Source organism: Mus musculus, chromosome 2, assembly GCF_000001635.26.
Source record: "Mus musculus strain C57BL/6J chromosome 2, GRCm38.p6 C57BL/6J".
NCBI lineage: Eukaryota > Metazoa > Chordata > Mammalia > Rodentia > Muridae > Mus > Mus musculus.
Window position 1 is genome coordinate 166,018,226 of NC_000068.7, and position 19,490 is coordinate 166,037,715.

The following is a 19,490-nucleotide window of genomic DNA, read 5'->3' on the forward strand; positions in this document are numbered from 1 at the left end:
AGAAACCTTTACTTTAAAAATATTTCTTGTGTCCATTATTTATTTTTATGTATATGAGTGTTTTAACCTTACATATATGCTGGTGTACCACATGTGTGGCTGGTGTTCAAGAAGGTGGAAGATGTCAGAGCTCCTGGGACATGTGTGGGTGCTAGGCATTCAATTACAATGAATGATTCAGAAGGGTTTACAGATGGGTTTGGTGGTCACAGCTTTAACCTCAGTGCCTGGGAGGCAGAGGCCGGTGGATCTGAGTTCAGGGGAGCCAGAGCTACATAGTGGAACCCTTCATTAAAAAAGTGCTGGAGGGGTGGCTCAGCTGGTAAGGGCACCGACCGTGGATCCAAAGGATCCCAGCAAGTACTTGATGGCTCACGGCTGTATAGAACTGTCACTTTATTCCGGGCAGTGGTGGCATTTAATCCCAGCATTTAGGAGGCAGAGGCAGGCGGATTTCTGAGTTTGAGACCAGCCTGGTCTACAGAGTGAGTTCCAGGACAGCCAGGGCTATACAGAGAAACCCTGTCTAGAAAAACAAAACAAACAAAAAGCCAAGAGCTTATTTGATTTGTTGCTTGAAGTATTTGTTAAAGATGGCCTATCACGAAGGAGATTGAGATGCCTGTTATCCCCCTTGGTTTAGTGTTGATGGAGATTGGAGTTCCGTGTATGCTCTTTCTTGGATAGGAAGAACAGAGGCTTGGTGAGAAAGAAGAAGTTGAGTTATTGTACAAAGCCATGACTAATAGAGAAGCTGCCAATGAGCCTGTGTGACTTAAGCCCGAGCTCTTGCCTCTGTGCAGTATGTTATTTGAAGCACAGTGTGGAGTCTCAAGGGGTGGGAAATTTTTCACTTTTTGAAAATTTGTTATATATGTTTGTATGTTTTGCCTTTATGTTTGTCTGTGCACCACATATATACCTGGTACCCAGGCAGGCCAGAGAAAGTGTTGAAATTATAGATAGTTGTAAGCCAGTATATAGATGCTGGGGCTTAAACCTGGGTCCTCTGGAAGAGCAGCAGCCAGTGCTTTCATCCTCGAAGCCAGTGGTTCTCAATCTTCCTAATGCTGTAACCCTAATACAGTTCCTCTTGTTTGATGATCCCCAGCCATCAAATTATTTCATTGCTACAATCTAGAATTGGAGGCTCACCTGTGATCCAAATCTAGAGGCTGGGAGATACAAGTGTCTGACCTGGATCTTGGCATGGAGTTACTGAGGCATAGTGGCCATGAATTCCAGAAGATTAAGACAGGAAGATCTCCAAGTTCAAGGTCATCTGGGATTAAAGGAGTGGTAGCACACACCTTTAATCTGGGCTTTACCTTCTGCTGGAGACCTTCATAAGGACTTTGGAAGAAGGAATCTTGCCTTGTGGGACTGAGTAATTGCTAGATCCTTAGACTTCCATTCTCAGTGGCTGCTGACCATTGTTGGGGAGTTGGACTATAAGTCATCAACAAATTCCATTACTATATAGAGACTACCCATACGTTCTGTGACTCTAGAGAACCCTGACTAACATATACGTAACTAATTTTGCTACTGCTGTGATTGTAAGGTAAATATCTGATGTGACTCCAAAGGGGTGGAGACTCACAGGTTGAGAACTGCTGCTCTAAGCGATCCTTCTCGCCCCACAGAAATTTTTTGTTTGTTTGTTTTTTGAGACAGGGTTTCTTTGTATAACCCTGACTGTCCTGGAACTCACTTTGTAGATCAGGCTGTCCTCGAATTTAGAAATCCGCCTGCCTCTGGCTCCCAAGTGCTGGGATTAAAAAAGCGTGTGAGATTATAGGCCCGTTGGGAATTGACTTTAAAAACAAACAAAATACCTCTAGCCAGGATGGTGGAGTACTCATGAGGCAGAAACAGTCAGCTCTCTTTGAATTTCAGGTCCTGCTGATCTCCATAACTAGCTCAAAAAAAAAAAAAAAAGGAGTTAATTTTTTGAAATTGCGTGACATGTACAAAACCTTCAAAGATGTAAAGGAAAAAATGACTGTGATTTTAGTCTTTCACATGCAAGTTCTCACTATAGAGCCTAGGCTTGTGTCAGAGTCTCAGTTCTCTTAACTGAACCTTCCAGTGTGGGACTGCAGCCTCAGTGCTTGGCTTCAGACTGTCCAAGTAAGTGCCATGTATAAGTAGAACCTATAGAGAGAATTGAGATTATATTGTTTTATAATGTGCTGTGAACCTTTTTGACACTATACAGTATATCATGTTATGGGTAGAACTTAATTTTGTAACTTATTTTGGTAATATAGCATTGCTATCTTTTTTTTTTTTTTTTTTTGGTTTTTCGAGACAGGGTTTCTCTGCAGCCCTGGCTGTCCTGGAACTCACTCTGTAGACCAGGCTGGCCTGGAACTCAGAAATCCATTTGCCTACTGCCCTGCTCACATTGCTATCTTTTTTTTTCTTAGTGTAAAAATTCTTTTTGCTAGGTGTGGTAGCACATACTTTTAGTCCTAGCACTTTGAGGCAGAGGCTATGCAGATGACTGTGAACTTGAGGCCACTATGGTCTACATAGGCAGTTCCAGGCAGCCAGGGCTACATAGAAAGGTCCTGTCTCAAAAAATGACAACAAAACCCTGCATAGTTTCTCATTATGAGGCTCCAGTTGGCCTGCAGCCCTCCATGTATACCAGCTTGCACGTTGTGTGCACCTTCTTTCATGTCTGCCCTAGCAGTTTTGGGGGGGAAATTCCTTTCCCCACACAGTCATCTCATCAGTCAGTACTCATGGCTTTGCAAACTAATGGTAAATGGGGTGGGGTAGGAAAGAATGAACAAATAGATTATATACAGTAAAAATGGAAAAGTCGATAAGATCTTTGTATTTAGGCTGAAAAACATTAGCTGTTCTGGACACAGCTTTTCAGGAATGCTTTGGTAGCTCTGTGAGAAAATTGTGAAATTGTTCAGTATCTGGTGCTGAGGTTCTGCTGACTGTTGTGATAATAAAATGACTCCTCCCGGCTTTCAGGAAGCACTGCTGGAGGGAGCTGGGAACACAGCGTCATCAGAACACTAAGTGTAGCAAGCCGTGGTGTATGTAGACAGTCATGAGTGCACTCTGTGTCTGGGCTGAAATCTGCTTCCTTTGTGCTTCCTTCTTTAAGTGCATGCTGGAAGATAATGTCTTCCCACTCCAGTGTCCTGCCCCTGTGTGGCCCTTCTTTCTCTCCTTTAATGCAGCATATATCCCAGGGCTAGCATCCTACTGCCTGTTGTCCTGCCTCAGACTTCTCAGCCCTGAGATTACCACTGTGTTACCATTCCTGAACGAAAAACAGTAAAATGGTACTAATTGTATTGAAACATATTTTTCCAAAACAAAATGAATTCTTCCCATTTAGCAAATAAAAGATAGTTTTTGTTTTGTTTGTTTTGTTTTGTTGCCAGACCAGATAAATGGCTGTGAAGCTAATTTGTATTTTCTCTGAAAGAATAATCAGGAAGGTTGATGTAGAGACTTTTTAAAAGAAACTGTGACCCCTTGCTAGGCTGTGGGTGAGGGCGGAGGTTTTCTGCTTTAAAGATCCTTATGCTCTGGGTTGGGCCTTTTGCTGAGGATGAGGCACTTTTGTGGAAGCGTTGCCATGGTGACTGCCTTCCAAGAGCTGCCTCAAGGTCACTCATCACTCTCAGCACTGAGTACTCAGATTTTGTAGATCAAACAGCGTTAATTATTATGTCAACTTACTGGACCATTTCTAGAAAACCTAACCAGTACTTTGAATGTTGAAATTTAACCTGCCAGATTAGGAGGTTAGTGGCAAATCTATAAAGCTATAGATTATAATGCCCGATTTAAAAACAACAACTTAACTTGATTGCATTTAGAACGTCTGCCATACCTCCCTTGGTATTTATTCATTTACAAGTGTAATACAGAGTGCCTTAGTATTTATTCCTCTGGTAAATTGAGCTCTAAGTTGTAGTTTGTTTCATCTGATAATTAGATGATTGTCCCATGTTTTTCCAAAAGCAATTTCAGAGGCTTCTGTATCAGGGCATGTGCTCTTTTTGTCTCATGCTCCTGTTAATTTTTCTTCTCCTCGGTTTCTAAATTGTAATCTTTTCATTATGAACGTCATATGGTTTATAAAGCTGTTTCTTGGGGAAGGAAAACGTGGAGAGAAATGTCCCCTTACGTTGGTCTTTGCTGTGGGTTTTGTTCTGGGCAAGGAGGAATCAGCCTTGTGCTTCCGTTAGTGCTTGAAGGTGACTTTGAGATCAGAGCTGAGTGCTTCCTGTACAAAGGGAACAAATAGTAAATGCCGCTCACACACCTGACTGACTTCGGTTTTTTTTTAAGCTAATTACACTCTAACTGGTAGCTGTGCTTTCGGCATTAGACAGATTCCTTCTCACAGGGAGCTGACTCCTGTACAGTATCTAGTCAGATATTTTACACTGAGCTCTCTCTCGTGAGATCTGTAAATATTCCATGTAATACTCACCAGCTAGTAATTGTCTCCTTTCTCCTATTTCTGAAGCAGTGTGCTCTTAGACGATTATTTTGCTAATGGAAAAGCAGAGATGATTTAAATCCATGTCAGCTGTTAGGGCAGTGAGAGGGCTCAGTGGGTCAAGGAGCTTGCTGCCAAGCATGACTACCTGAGTTTGATCCCCATGACCTACATGACTCTTATGGGTTTGTCCTGGCCTCCATATGCATGCCTTCTAAATACATGAATAAATGAATGAATGAGTGAATGAATGAATGAAATTAAACCAAACCAAAACAATTGTGGTATGGCGTGATATGATCTACAAGAGAGGCTATTGGACATACCCTGATCCTTCTTGGTTTGGGAACCTGCTCAAGTAACTGCACTTCATTTCCCTATGAAGAATGCTGGTCCCCATGCCCACTGTGACTTTGCAGAGTCACTGGTTTGTATAGTAAAATTGGATTATCTTTGCTAAAGTCAATTTTAGTGGTGCACACTCAGAAAGTGGAGGCAGGCAATCTTTGTGTAATAGTAAGCTTACTTTGAGGCAAGTCTAGTATAGATGAAACCCTGCCATAAAACAATAAAAAAATTTAAAAAATACAGTTATACATTCCACAGCGCATTTGTGTATGTGTGTCTATCAATCAGGGTGGCCTTGAACTCATTATGTAGCTCAGGCCAGCCCCAAACTCAGGACAGTCATGGCTTAACTTCACAGAGAACAGTTATTACAGCCATGTTCCCATGCCTGGCTTTCTTACCTATATCCATGCATTGCATTTTAAAAAACTGCATTAGATCATTGTGTGATTATTCTCAGCATCTTTCCCAAAGGTTTCTATTTGTGTTTTGCATGTCTATATGTGCATCATGTGCATTGAGTGCCCTCAGAATCCAGTAGAGGATGTTAGGTCTCTGGCACTAGAGTTACAGATGGTTGAGGCACCTGTGCTGCTAGGAATCTTAGTCCTCCAAAGAGTGCCAGTGCTCTAAACTGCTGAGCCATCCCTCCAGCCCTTAACTAACTCACTCCTTCCTCCTAACTAACCAGTGAACTAACTTCCTTTCTTCCTAACTTTTAAGAAAAAATATAAAATTAATTTTTTTTTCGAGACAGGGTTTCTCTGTATAGCCCTGGCAGTCCTGGAACTCACTTTGTGGACCAGGCTGGCCTTGAACTCAGAAATCCACCTGCCTCTGCCTCCTGAGTGCTGGGATCAAAGGCGTGCACCACCACCGCCCGGCAAAATTAAATTTTTTATTCATCCTTTATTATGTATATGTCCATAGGGTATATGTGGAGGTCAGAGGATAACTTTTACAGTTGGTTCTGTTTCCATAATGGAGGGACCTAGATTTAACTCAGTTGCCAGGGTTGGTGACAAGTGCCTTTACTTACTGAGCCATCCCACATACCTGTAACTCAATTTTTGTTGGGGGGCAGTGTTGGGAAGGTAACTCAAGCTCTGGATTCTGTCCTCTGTGCGTACTGTGTGAACCCTGTAGCTGAGCCAGTGGGAAGGGTTCAGAGACAGCCACCAGGAAGGAAGTGATGAATACAAGGGGACTAAGTGAACAGTGGCTCAGGGAAGCACTGGCTTTAATCACAGCACTCCAGAAGCTGAGGCAGGAGCATAAGGCCAGCTCCTACATCCTGAGCTCCGGACTGCTGCTGCTCCGGGACAAGGCTACCTGTGAGGAAAGCAGATGGTGATCAGAGTTTCTTACAGTAGCTAGCTTCCTTTCTTTGCATTTTATTTTATGTGTATAGATATTTTACCTGTATGTATGTCTGCAGCATATGTGGTAGAACACACTGAGATCAGGAGAGGGCATAAGATCCCCTGGAACTGTACAGACAGTTGTGAGCTGCCATGTGGGTGCTGGAAATCAAGCCTGGGTCCTCTGGAAGAGCAGCCAGTGCTGAATGAGCCCCCTCTCCTGCCCCCAACTTAGTAACTTCTATCGACTGTTCTTACTTGTTTAAAATGTTATGACAGGACTTAGAGAATTGACTTTTTAAAAAAATATGAGTCGATATTGGCTCTAATTAGCTGCATAGCCAGACTGATTTAAAATCTGCTTAGAATACCCTTGTTGAGCTATGCCACGGAAGACAGATGGGATTTTAGCATATCTGAGAATGGCTTCGTCAGAATGCTTCATCAGCTACTAGAGCTGACATGAGAGTCTTTCCTAATAAGTTAATGAGTTACAACTATGGTTTTATAGTTTTGTAAACATTGTTATTGCCATATGATGGAAAGTTTTAAGTTTTAAATACACTCTTTTTCTTCCCAGTTTATGTCCCTATCAGTCCAGTAAAGCCCCACTGGTTTGCATTTTCCTCCGCATTTGGTATTGTCTTGTATCTTCAGTAGATCTATTCCGTGTACATTAGTATTTTATTATAGGAATTTGCAGTTACTAAGGCATTTGCATTTAGTATTTTTTCTTACATGTTTGTGTATGGCAGTCTGAAGACAGCTTAGGTCCTCCTGTGTGGCTCTAGGGGATCTGCCTTGACAGCAAGCACCTTTATCTGCTGGTTCATGTTGCCTGCCCTCCATACTTGTGTGTCTTCATGCTCAAGTGCTCACTCACAGAAACATAATTTCTGTGTCATGCATAGAAATTCTTTGTTTCCTTTGACACAGGTCTCTTGTTGTCCTGGGACTTGTAACAGTTCAGCTAGACTGGCTGACCAGTGAGCCTTCAGAGATCATCTTGTCTCTGCCTTCTAGTGTTGGGATTACAAGAGTGCCACTAAGCTCACAGTGCTGTTTTTGGTTGTTGTGTTGTTGGTTATTTAACCTGGGCACCAAGTATCAAAATGGATCCTTGTACTTGCAAGGCAAGCACTTTACTGATTATGCTCTTTCCCAGCCTCTTTTTTTTTTCATATTTGAAAATTTAGGTTTTCATTTTCTTTTTGTTGATTTTTTTTCTTGTAATCATTTTTCAGATACTTTTTGGGAGTATATATATATATGTGTGTGTGTGTGTGTGTGTGTGTGTGTGTACTTGTGTGTTTGACACACACACATGTTAGGTGGTTGTGTATGTGTATGAAGACTTGCATATCTTCTAGAATGCCTTTTTTACCTTATTTTCTGAGACTGGGTTACGCATTTGGCTAGATCAGCTGGCCAGCATTTCCCAGGGCTCCCCTGTCTCAGCCTCCCCAGAGCTGTGGGTTATCAAGTGTGCTGCTGTGCCTGACATTTCTAGGGTGCTACTCTGCTGTAGCCTTTTGATGGTTACTCTTGGTTGTCATTCAGGAGACAGGGAATCTAGGCATGCCTGTGGATATTTCCTTGATTAGGTTGATATGGAATGACCTACCCACGGTAATCATGCATGCACCCGGAATCCTAGACTATGTAGAAAGGAGAAAGAACTGAGGGCAAACACCCGTCTTCTGTCTCTGTGCTTCCACTTGAGCTGGAAGTTGGAACGCCCCGCCCTTCCTTAAATTGATCTTGTCAGATATTTATCACAGCAATAGGAAAAGCAGTAAGACAAATGCCATCTGCAGTTTTTCTTTCCCTTCCCTTCCCTCTTCCCTCTTCCCTCTTCCCTCTTCCCTCTTCCCTCTTCCCTCTTCCCTCTTCCCTCTTCCCTCTTCCCTCTTCCCTCTTCCCTCTTCCCTCTTCCCTCTTCCCTCTTCCCTCTTCCCTCTTCCCTCTTCCCTCTTCCCTCTTCCCTCCTCCCTCCTCCCTCCTCCCTCCTCCCTCCTCCCTCCTCCCTCCTCCGTCCTCCCTCTTTCCTAACTCTGTGTAGTTCTGGCTGTCCTGGAACTCAATCTTTAGACTAGGTTGTTCTCTAACTTAGAGATCTGCCTGCCTTTGCTTCCTGAGTGCTGGGACTAAAGGCATGTGCTACAGTGCCTGGCTCATTTTTTGGTTTTTGAAGGCATTTTACACTGCGGTCAGGCTGGCCTGGAAATGAGTGCCATCATTTGTCTGGAACCAACAGTAATTTTCCTGCCTCAGCTCCGTTTGAGGGTATATATGCTAGAGGTTGACATTGGGTGCCTTTAATTGCTTTTTATCTTTATTTATTTATTTTTTTTTTGTAGCAGGTACTCTCATTGAACTAGAGTTTGTAGATTCAGCTAGACTAGCTGTGTAGCCAACCCAGGAACCTTCTCCATCTTTCCAGTGCTCTGGGATTATAGGCGTGTGCTTGCCTTTTTACATGGGTGCTGGGGCTTTGAACTCCAGGTTACTTTAATGAGTCATTGCTTCAGCCCCTTACTGCATATATATTCTGAATTCATGGACTGCATCTTTCCCCCTCACATGTACCCTGAAACAGAGTGTCCTGGACCTAAAGGAATGGTGAGACCTGCCACCCACTCGTTATAACTGCTACCTGAAATAGGAAGGGCTAGAAATATTAAACTCAGGCTGAATAAAGACAATGCCAAGTGTGCTGGCACATATCTTTAATCCTACCACTGGGTCAGCCTGGTCTACATAGTGAGGTTTTTTTTTTTGTTGTTGTTTTTCGAGACAGGGTTTGTCTGTATAGCCCTCACTGTCCTGGAACTCACTTTGTAGACCAGGCTGGCCTTGAACTCAGAAATCCACCTGCCTCTGCCTCTGCCTCTGCCTCTGCCTCCGGAGTGCTGGGATTAAAGGCGTGCGCCACCACGCCCGGAGCAAGCCACTTTCTTACCACAACCATGAATAGCTCTCTGAGTCCAAGGCCTCATCCCTGTGTGAACACAGTTAACTTCCTTTTCCTAACATGATATAGAAAGTCCTTTTGTTGATTACACATCTAAGTTGTCAGAAAAAGCATGGGAGAAGCCAGAAAGATAGAGCTGTATTCTCAGCGTATGTAGAGAATGGGAATAATACCCTTCTATACATTGACAAGATGTTTTGTTTTGTCTTAGGTGGCTCTTGTTAGGTAGCCAGGCTGCCTTTGACCTTGGCTGAAGCTCCCTCCTGTTTTGAAAGTGCTGGGCTTATTTGAAGACAGTGTGAACTGCTTTTGTCATTACTTTAATTCAAATTTTTATGTATTAAAATTTTAAGTTGTGTTTGGGTTTTCTACCTGCATGTTTGTCTTTTTACCATGTGTATGCCCAGTACCTTCAGAGGTCAGAAGAGGGTGTCCAATTCCCTGGAACTGGAGTTAACAAGGTTGTGGGCTACCATGTTTGTGCTCTAAACTCAGGACCTCTGGAAGAGTAGTAAGTGCTCTGACCTTCAAGCCATCTTCCCAGACTTCCTCCCTCAGTTTTTTGTAATAGTGAGTTTTGTGTTACCCAACCATTATAAACACAACTTGGGTGTGGTGGTATGTACTTCGGAGGCCAAGGCAGGAGTATCATGAGATCCAGGCCAGTCATGGCTAAGTGGGTGAGTTCAGGACAGCCTGGACTTTATAGTGAGAGCTTGTTCTACATAAAACAAGAGGTACAAGAGAACAAAAACAGGTGAGCCGAGAATGCTGCTCAGAGGTAGAGCAGTGGTCAAGGCCCGGGCTTCACCCACAGCATGAAAGACACATTTAAGCTGGGCCTAGTGGTGCATACCAGACTCTAGAACCTAGGAACCTGAGGCAGGGGGATTTCCATTTTAAGGTAGCCAGAAGACAGTGAGGTGAAATCTCATATCTATATGTAGAATCTGTAAGGAGTTGGGAAAGGGGGAAAATATCAAAAAATATTGTATAAAAATTTAAAAAATAACACAGTACATTAAACAAGTAACCAAGAAAGGCACATGGGTTCTCTGATGATGATACGTATCTGGAACATCATAGTTTGATTGATATTTGAAAAATATCACACAGTGCTTTTATAGATGGCCATTATAGAAAATTACAGAAGATGCAGGTTTCCTGACTCTGCCGGTATGTTTGTTACCAGCTCACTGGTGTAGGGTGCAAAGCCGTACAGACGGGGTGTGTGGTATATTTTAGGTTTCCTTGCTGTGCTAGCAGACACTGATAGCTTTACTTGCCATTGATGTGTATACTTTGAGATTTTTTTTTTTTTAAAGATTTTATTTATTTATTTATTTATTTATTTATTTATTTATTTATTTATTTATTATATGTAAGCACACTGTCACTGTCTTCAGACACTCCAGAAGAGGGAGTCAGATTTCGTTACGGATGGTTGTGAGCCACCATGTGGTTGCTGGGATTTGAACTCTGGACCTTCAGAAGAGCAGTCGGGTGCTCTTACCCACTGAGCCATCTCACCAGCCCCCTACTTTGAGATTTTTTAAAAAAGACATAACATTTGCATAATGCTGAGGTAAAAATTCAATTGCATGTCAGGATAAATTTTTATGAATTATTTTATTTAGAAAATAATAAGTTTTGGATTTTTTACTCTTGAGTTAGGCCTTTCCTGGTGTTGGTCAAGGGAACCATGAGTCTGTGGTCTGTAAGACCTTATCTTCCTTTTGTACAAGTTAGGGTCACTGTGTACTTGCCAGTTCGGTTTACCTTGCTGTCTGGCATTATTTGTATCATTTTAAGTGGTTAATGGTTTTTGCACATTATCTGGGAGGACCTTTTAGATATAACGTTGACATGAACATTATGCTCATTGAATTACATTTCTATGTAAAAAATAGAGATATTTTTCATCTTTATGTACCAGGATCCCAGGAGCTTGCCAGTCTTTTTCTTGCCAAGATAACTGTGTGGAAATGGAACCCATTTGCTTCTTAGTAAATAAACATCCCCACCCTCTTTCTCCTCCCAGCCTCATGCCAGCCTTTGCCTGCAGCTGCAGTGGCAGGCATTGTTCAGGAAGTGACCTTGGCTCGAATTAATCAAATTCAGAACACATAGAAAAGATTCTTGCTAACATGCTGACTTGATATAGAATTTTGTCGCATCCATTTTCCTGTGCAATGAGGCCATCCTGTAAAAAGAGAAGATTCTTCAAATTAAACGTGCATGCACACGCTTCTGTAAGCCATGGCAAAAAGAACAAACTAGATGTATTTTAAAATTAGAATTATAGCCATAAAATTATATCATGGGGGTTTGGAAGTTATTATTAGAAAATTAATTCTATCTTTTTTTCAACTTGAAATTATAATATTGATTTTATTCATGGTCTGAAACATGTATATCAAGATGCACTATAGAGTTTCTGTGTAATGAAGACACTATGCTGTACTCTGGGCCTCTGGTTGCTGTATAGTAAGTGATGCATTATAATTTATTGGTTACCAATTGCATTTCAGAAATAGCTGGTATTTGATGATCTCACTTTGGACAGAACCTACTATCCTATACGGGATCGTTTTAGTAGCCGATGGCGGTGCCTATATGGGTCTCAAATCTAAACTTGTAAAACTGCTAATATTCAACCAGTTGGTATATGTTACCTAATCTATAAATTAGGATTTACTAGGTCATTTCCATAGGAGAGTTTGTACAGCTGTTTCCTCCTTGTCTTGTGGGCTTCAAGGAATGGTGTCTCACACTTGTAAGCCTAGGACTTTGAGGCTGGGGCAGGAGGATTGCTGCTTTTTCCACCATTTGGGACTTTAGAGAGAGATTGTCTTAAATTCCCTCCCATAACCATCCCTTTAAAAAAAAACACGCAAAAAAAAAAAAAAAAAAGAAAAAAAAAAACCAAAACCCCAAAGACCAAAACCGAAACAACCCCAAATTACCATGCTGGCTTCAAGCTCTCGGGCGTCAATGTCCTGCTTCCTTATTGCCCTGGGGAGGAGGAGAGAGAAGGGGAAATGGGGGCCGGGGTGGGATGTTGTTGTGCCTGCCCTGTCCTCTCCATCTTGGCCCTGCCCACTGTCAGCACAGAACTCTGAGAGCAGTGGTGATGGATCAGCGTATTGAGTTTTTGCATTTGTAGGACGTTTATATGAAAGAGCAATCAGGAGGCCAGCTCTGCTGAAAGGCTTTGCTTTCCAGTTTGTTCCAGGCGGAGGCTGCACTGGGTCCTGGGGGGTTGGCGAGAACATGAGGACACACATGGCCCCTGAGAAGCTCTAGCTGTATTTCTGTAGCCGCCTCTTGTGAAAAGAGTTGTATCAGTGACCTGAGGGAGTCAGAGCCTAAACACTTTAATTGACAGCCTTCATTATCGAGTCTCTTTTCAAAGCATTCACAGGGAACTAAACGGGTATCATCTCCTATCAGTTCTTTAGGTTGTTGGTAGAATTCAAGCGTCATGGAAGAAAATATTTTCCTAACATACCCCAATTATTTCTTTGTCTTTATATCATTATCAGTTGGTTTGTTGGATGCTCTAAGATAAAGAAACCTTGAATTGAAGGAGAAAGGGGATAATTATCAAATCATTTTTCTGCACAAATCAGTCACCTGAACTTAGGGTGTCCGCTGCCCCCTTTAAAAACAAACAAACAAACAAACAAACACCCCTTTTCTTCTTAAGAGAAGCCAGGAGGAACGGCAGCAGCAGTTCTGGTAGCCAGGGAGTTAACGCTCCTGCAGCCCGAGGGTCAGCACAGTCTCATTTGCTGATTGGCTGCTAAAAGGTGAAATTGAAACCACTGTAAACTTTTGACCCTGTAGCAGTTCCTGTGGAAAGCCTTCTACTGGTGGAGCCTGCTCACCTCCACCCCCACTCCCACCCCCTTTGCCTGTATTTATTTTGTGTGATCCTGCAGGACTTAGCTTTTCAGAGAGGGAGAGAGTGGGTGAGACAGAGGGAGAGAGGGAGAGAAGGAGGGAGGGAGGAGCTGTAGAGCAAGCAGCTGCAAGCAGCTTGCTGACAAGCCAGCTTCCTTTCTGTAACTAGGTCCTTACTAACTTAAGCTCAGCAAAGAGGTGAGGCCAGTTCATAGACTACTGCCACTAGGCTTCTGTGCTCTTTCCTTAGCTGCTCAGATGCAGAACGCTGTGCCCCGCAACTCAGTTCTCCTGAGGTAATGTCCCACTGTGTAAACTGGCTGGCCTGATGTTGGAATTAAAGGCATGTGCCAACACACCCAGCATTTTTTAAAAGTTTTATTTACCCCCCCCCTTTTTTTGGTCCCCCTCTGAGGCTACATGTAGTGTGTGTTTGAGAAAATGCATGGCATCACATCCGGCTGTGCTGAGCTAAAAACTTTCACTTTTAGTTACCTTCATTCATTTCGTTTATGTATCCTGTCTTTTAGATGCCCAACATTATATACGTATTATTGGAGTTGGATTAGTGGGTAAAGGAGTTTGCTGCCAAGGCTGGGCTGGGGCCCCATGGTGGCTGAGAGAATAAGTATCTGGAGGTTCTTTTCTGACTTCACCATTTCTGTGATGGGGCGCACACGAACAGGCACACTCACATACGAATGAATAAAAACATTCTCTAAACTGTCTGTTAATCCCATTTGCCTTTTTCGGGGGTGGGGTGGTCCTAAGATCGAACCCAGTTTTTTGTACATGTTGGCAAGCCCTCTATGTCTTCAAGTCACAATTTATTTTTGGGAGAGGACTTACCTATATAGCCCAGGCTTACCTATATAGCCCAGGCTTACCTATATAGCCCAGGCTTACCTATATAGCCCAGGCTGGCTTTGGACTAAGCCTTGGCCTTGGCAGTTTTTGGATTGCAGATGCTTGCCTCTTGCTTTTCAGTGTGAGGCGTTAACGGGCATTTTGATTGTAAATCTAGGTAATATGTGCAGAAATTGTCTGATTCCACTAGTTATTTTTGGCAGAGATAAGCAGCTGTGAATTTGTCTTAATTTCACATTTCTCCCTATCTATCTATCTATCTATCTATCTATCTATCTATCTATCTATCTATCTATGTATCTATCTATGTATCTATCTATGTATCTATCTACCTATCTATCTATCTTACATCTCGATTGCAGCCCCCTACCTCCTCCCAGTCCTTCCTCACATAGTTCTCCCATTCCCCTGCTTCCCCTTCTCTGATAAGGGAGAAGCCCCCCCCCCCCCCCCCATCCCTTGTTATCAACCCACCTTGGCACATCAGGTCACTGCAGGACTAGGCACATCTCCCATTGAGGCCAGACAAGGCAGCCCGGTTAGAGGAACGGGATCCACTGTTGGGCGACAGCCCCCACTGCAGTTGTTGGGGGACCTGTATGAAGACCAAGCTACACATCTGCCACATATATGTGCTGGGGTCCTAGGTCCAGCCCATGCATTCTCCCTAGTTGGTGGCTCAGTCTCTGGGAGACCCCAAGAGCCCTTAATGTCACATCTTAGTAGTCTTCAGGGTTGCCCATTGTGTGGTGTTGGTACCCCTTCCCCTGTTGCTCCTCCTGTCCACAGCACGGCGCTCATTAGATGCTCACTTCTGTGGCATTGTTGTTTTAGAAAGTTGTAGTGCCTGCTTGTACCTGCTTCTGATTACCCACGAGTAATAGTGGTACCATGACTTTTATAGTACTTGTTTTTATTATTTTGAATTATGTGTGTGTGTGTGTGTATCTGAATGTGAGCTGCAGTGCTACCTGAGGCCAGAGATGTAAGATAGGAGTCACAGGTGACTGTGAGTGGCCTGATGTGGGTATTGGGAAACAAGCTCAGATTGATTGATTGATTGATTTCTTTCTTTCTTTCTTTCTTTCTTTCTTTCCTGTTTTTTTGAGACAGGGTTTCTCTGTGTAGCCCTGGCTGTCCTGGAACTCACTTTGTAGATCAGGCTGGCCCCGAAATCAGAAATCCACCTACCTCTGCCTCCCAAGTGCTGAGATTAAAGGCGTGGGCCACCACTGCCTGGCCCCAAGCTCAGATTTCTTAATATGCTGATATAATATATGAATATTAGATATTTGATATATGCTTTCTATATGCTCTTAACCACTAAGCCACCTGCCCCACCCTCCTGTGATTTTTCTCCTTTTCCTTCCTCTTCCCCCTTTCCTTCCCCTCCCTCTTTCCTTCCCCTCCCCCCTGTCTTTTCCCTCCCTCTTTCTTTTCCCTCCTTTCCCCTTCTTTCCCCCCTTCCCTGACACTCTCCTTCTCCCTTTTTCTCCCCCATCTTTCACCTCCCCTCTGCCCCCTCCCTCTCCCTTTCTCCCTATCTGGCCTGAAATTTACCCTGTAGACCAGGCTGGCCTTGAACTGAAAGAGATCCGCCTTCCTCTGCCACGATGTGGGGAGTAAAGGTGTGCACTGCCATGTCTGGTCCATGAATTCTATCTATTGCCGTGTGCCAACACAGTACCAGCATGCAGCAGACATGCAGCAAGTTTGTTTGTTTGTTTGTTTCTTCCTTCTTTCCTTCCTTCCTCCCTCCCTTCCTTTTATTAGGTATTTTCTTCATTTACATTTCCAATGCCATCCCAAAAGTCCCCCATACCCCCCCTCCCCTCCTTTTCCCACCCACCCCCACTTCTTGGCCCTAGTGTTCCCCTGTACTGAGGCATATAAAGTTGCAGCAAGTTATTTAATTGAAATTTTCTTGTACAAGGTCGTTTCAGAAAACTGTCTTTTCAAAGGTTGTTTTGGAAAGCTAAGGCTGTTGTTTTCTCTATCTTTCAGGTTGGGTTTGTCTAGAACTAAACTTAAATTTGTAAGGAATTAAATGACCATAGTAATTTGAGGTCAGGTTGATCTTTCTCTTGTCCATCACTGAGTGATCGTGCACAGTATAAACCCCACTGTCTTCTTAATTGTGAATGCTGTGCTCACCTCCTTCTTCTTTTTGTGTGTGTGTGGTTTTTTGAGACAGGATTTCTCTGTGTAGTCCTGGCTGTCCTGGAACTCACTTTGTAGACCAGGCTGGCCTTGAACTCAGAAGTCTGCCTGCCTCTGCCTCCCAAGTGCTGGTATTAAAGGCGTGCACCACTATGCCCGGCTTGTGCTTAACTTTTTTTTTTTTTTTTTTTTTTTTAAAGATTTATTTATTATATGTAAGTACACTGTAGCTGTCTTCAGACACTCCAGAAGAGGGCATCAGATTTCGTTATGGATGGTTGTGAGCCACCATGTGGTTGCTGGGATTTGAACTCGGGACCTTCAGAAGAGCAGTCGGCGCTCTTAACCACTGAGCCATCTCGCCAGCCCCGTGCTTAACTTTTTAACAAAAATTATAAGTATTGCTATGGCAAAGCAAGCATCTAGTTGATTCCTAGAGGAGACTCTGTGCACGGTGGCCTTCTCACACATCAAGGGAGAGATGGGATAATCTAGGTAGGACTGATACAAATGCTTAATTTAAAGAGACAATAACTGTTCCCTTCTTTTATCCTTAGGATCAAAAGATTTGCTGAACAGTGGACTCCGAGATCGGTAAAACGAAGCTCTTCCTGCCCTTCCTGACCAGGCTGTCAGGTAATTCCTGTGCTCCCCTCACTGGTCGAAGTGATTTTCCTTCTCACTTAGTCTGCCCAGAGGCTCTGCTTTCTCTGCTCAGTGTGCATCTTAGGGTGGTGGTTGGGCAAGTGAGCCTGGCTGAGGGAACACATAGGGGTCCTGTCTGTAGTACACAGACAAACACAATCAAAGTGGGGCAGGAGGGAAGGCAGCCCTGCCTACCTTTCTGTGAATATTTGAAAGGTTTTGGTTAATATTGGAATCTGCCTGGCATGCATGCTTTAGTCCCCAAAGAGGCAGTCCAGCCAGGGCTACAAGGTGAACCCTGTCAAAAAAACAAATTGGAATCAGCCCCAACGCCATGTTTGCTGTTTTTCTCTGATTGCTTGTGCAGACAAATAACATTTTATCTACCACTGTTCTTAACCTTTAATAGTACATCAGAAGAGTAAAATGCGGTTAGAAAAGCTGTCTGACTGCCCAGAAAGCAGTTGTGCTTTACCCAGCTAGTGAAGTTTGTATTTATTTTCCTGCAAGTTCTTGCTTAACTAGTCCTGACATCTGGGTCTTTGAATCCCACCTCGGGTACATTTACCAAGCATGTTTTATTTGCTTTGCTGTTTCCCTGTCTTTTACTTTTGTTCCACTTTCTCTTTCTAATTTTAGTCTTCTGTAGGTCAAGAGCCTGTCCCCTCACTTCTTCTGTTATCTGCTGTTGCTACCCATTTGGAATTTTGCTACATGATTTTGTTGTGTTTGTTTTCCTGTTTGTTGCCCCCCCAACCCCAAGAACCCCCCCCAAAATCCCCAAGCAAGCCACACAACAAGAGACTGCGGCTGGGGTACTGCTCAGTTTTCTTGCCACCTGCTGGGAACACTTCAAGGGTTTCATCAGACTCAGGAACCTGTCTATTCTGGTTTCTTTTTGTATTGTTTATTTACATTAAAGAACTCAGTGTTTCCAGTCTGCCTGGTCCTCTGGGCTTTTGGATGGCGCCACCTACAGCCAGGATAGGTCTTTACCCTGTTATTTGCAGCTCATTGCCAGCTCTGGAAGAGTCTGCAGATGCACCCAAGAGGTGTGCTGTGCCACCCCAGGCATTGGTGGCTCAGTCCAATCAAGCTGTCAGTCAAGATAAACCCTCACAATATAGTGTATACGGAAATACAGTGTGGGTAGAATAGTCACTTTTTAAATATAACATTTAACTTAAAAATTGTAGTTCTAAAAGTTCTCCTGATGGGTTTGTAAGGTAGCTCAGCTAGTCATGACACCTGCTTCCTGAGTTTATTCCCGAGGCCCACGTAGTGGGAGGAGATGCCTCCAAGATGTCCTTTTTGGACCTCTTAATACATCATGTTATCTTTCTCCATGCAAAGTAAATATGGTTAGACGTTCTGGTTGTAGTGAATCAATGTGTGCAAAACTACCACTAGCTACCGACTGCTAGGTTGTAAGTCTGCATTTATGCCTGTCCTTCATTTTAATTTGAAAACTTGCTTTGATTATACGCTACCTTACTAAAATATAAGCCCCACTGATGGGAAGTTTATAAAGTTTGCTGCCTTAAAGCCAAACTATTCAACTGGTTTTTAAGCTTATTTTGTTTGGGGTGTAAGGATCAACTAATCTGGCCAGTTGCCTGCTTAGATATAGTAACTCTCAGCATAAAGCCAGAAAGCACCGACAACCTCTTTTGTTGTATAGAAGCTAATAAGGGATGTGGTCTTTCTGTAAGTTTTCATAATGATCAGTTGGTATACTTTGCAGATCTCAGGTTCTTTCTATCTGTGTGTTTTTTTGGTTGATAGATTTGGTTCTTCATGTAAGTATTCTTCTAATTGCTTCTCCCCACTCATAAAAACACAAGATTGCTCTTGAGATTAACAGATAGGAGAGTCTTACTAGGTGACCCAGGCTGGAGAAGATAATAGGGCCTGATCCCAATGATGGACTCCTTCCACCCTGGAGCACTGTCATTACAGGTGCACACCTCAGTGCTGAATGCTAATAGTACTTCTAAAGGAGATGTTTGTGGGGATAAGTGAGGATACATACATACATAGTCCTTCTTTTGTGATTTAGCCCAGATTGTAACACCAGCATTTTAGAGGCCAGGGTCTTCAGGGCCAGCAAGGTCTTCCTAATGAGTTTCAGGACAGGTGGGGGTCACAGACCTTATATGCAAAAGCCAAACCAACACTCCTCATCTCAAACTTAAACAAATCTAGTCTTTGCCATTGAAGACCTGCTAAGCACATACTTCTGTTTTCTGTCCCTTGCCCACTAGATCATAGTGAAATTGTTTGTTTGTTTGTAAATTGGGTTCTCTCTGGGAAGTTCTGGCTGTCCTGGAACTCACACTTGTAGCCCAGCCTTGCTCTCGAACTCACAATTTGCATGCCTCTGCTGAGTTCAAAGGCATTGGCCACCACTGCAAGGAAGGTGGGATGAAGTCTCAGTAGGTGTGGTTAGGGTTATTCCTGGGGATATCAGTCTCTCCAAGTGAACAACAAAAATTTAATGCAGTGTAGTTTGGTCATATTTGTGGTTTCCTCCTCTCCTCAGTATTCTTTCTTCTAAGAAGAAAACTAGGAGAGATAAAATCCAGCCGGTCTAATGGCAGTTCTTAGGTGGCTTGCTGATCGGGAGGACGGGAGGGCAAGTCTGTGAGGAACAATCAAGTACTGGATATCATAGCTTAGGCATCCAGTCCAGTCTGCTCCATGTTTTCCCTTGGTGTTTTGATGGGTTGGAGTGAATTGTGTT

General features: G+C 43.2%; 1 protein-coding gene across 4 annotated transcripts in view, besides 1 other annotated feature; it reads left to right on the top strand.

Annotated features, from left to right (window-relative positions):
• Positions 1-19,490, top strand: part of Ncoa3 (nuclear receptor coactivator 3) — an 80,606-nt gene that overhangs the window by 25,589 nt on the left and 35,527 nt on the right. For all 4 annotated transcript variants that reach the window (NM_008679.3, NM_001374779.1, XM_030248242.1 and 1 more), the window contains exon 2: positions 16,660-16,738. The gene's annotated coding sequence lies outside the window, so the exon portion shown is untranslated. The remainder of the gene's footprint in view (positions 1-16,659; positions 16,739-19,490) is intronic.
• Positions 1,432-5,237: an enhancer, noted in NCBI's record as "VISTA enhancer mm1346". NCBI's record gives its function as "enhancer in: midbrain (mesencephalon)[4/5]" and the evidence as "EXISTENCE:transgenic organism evidence [ECO:0001131][PMID:17130149]".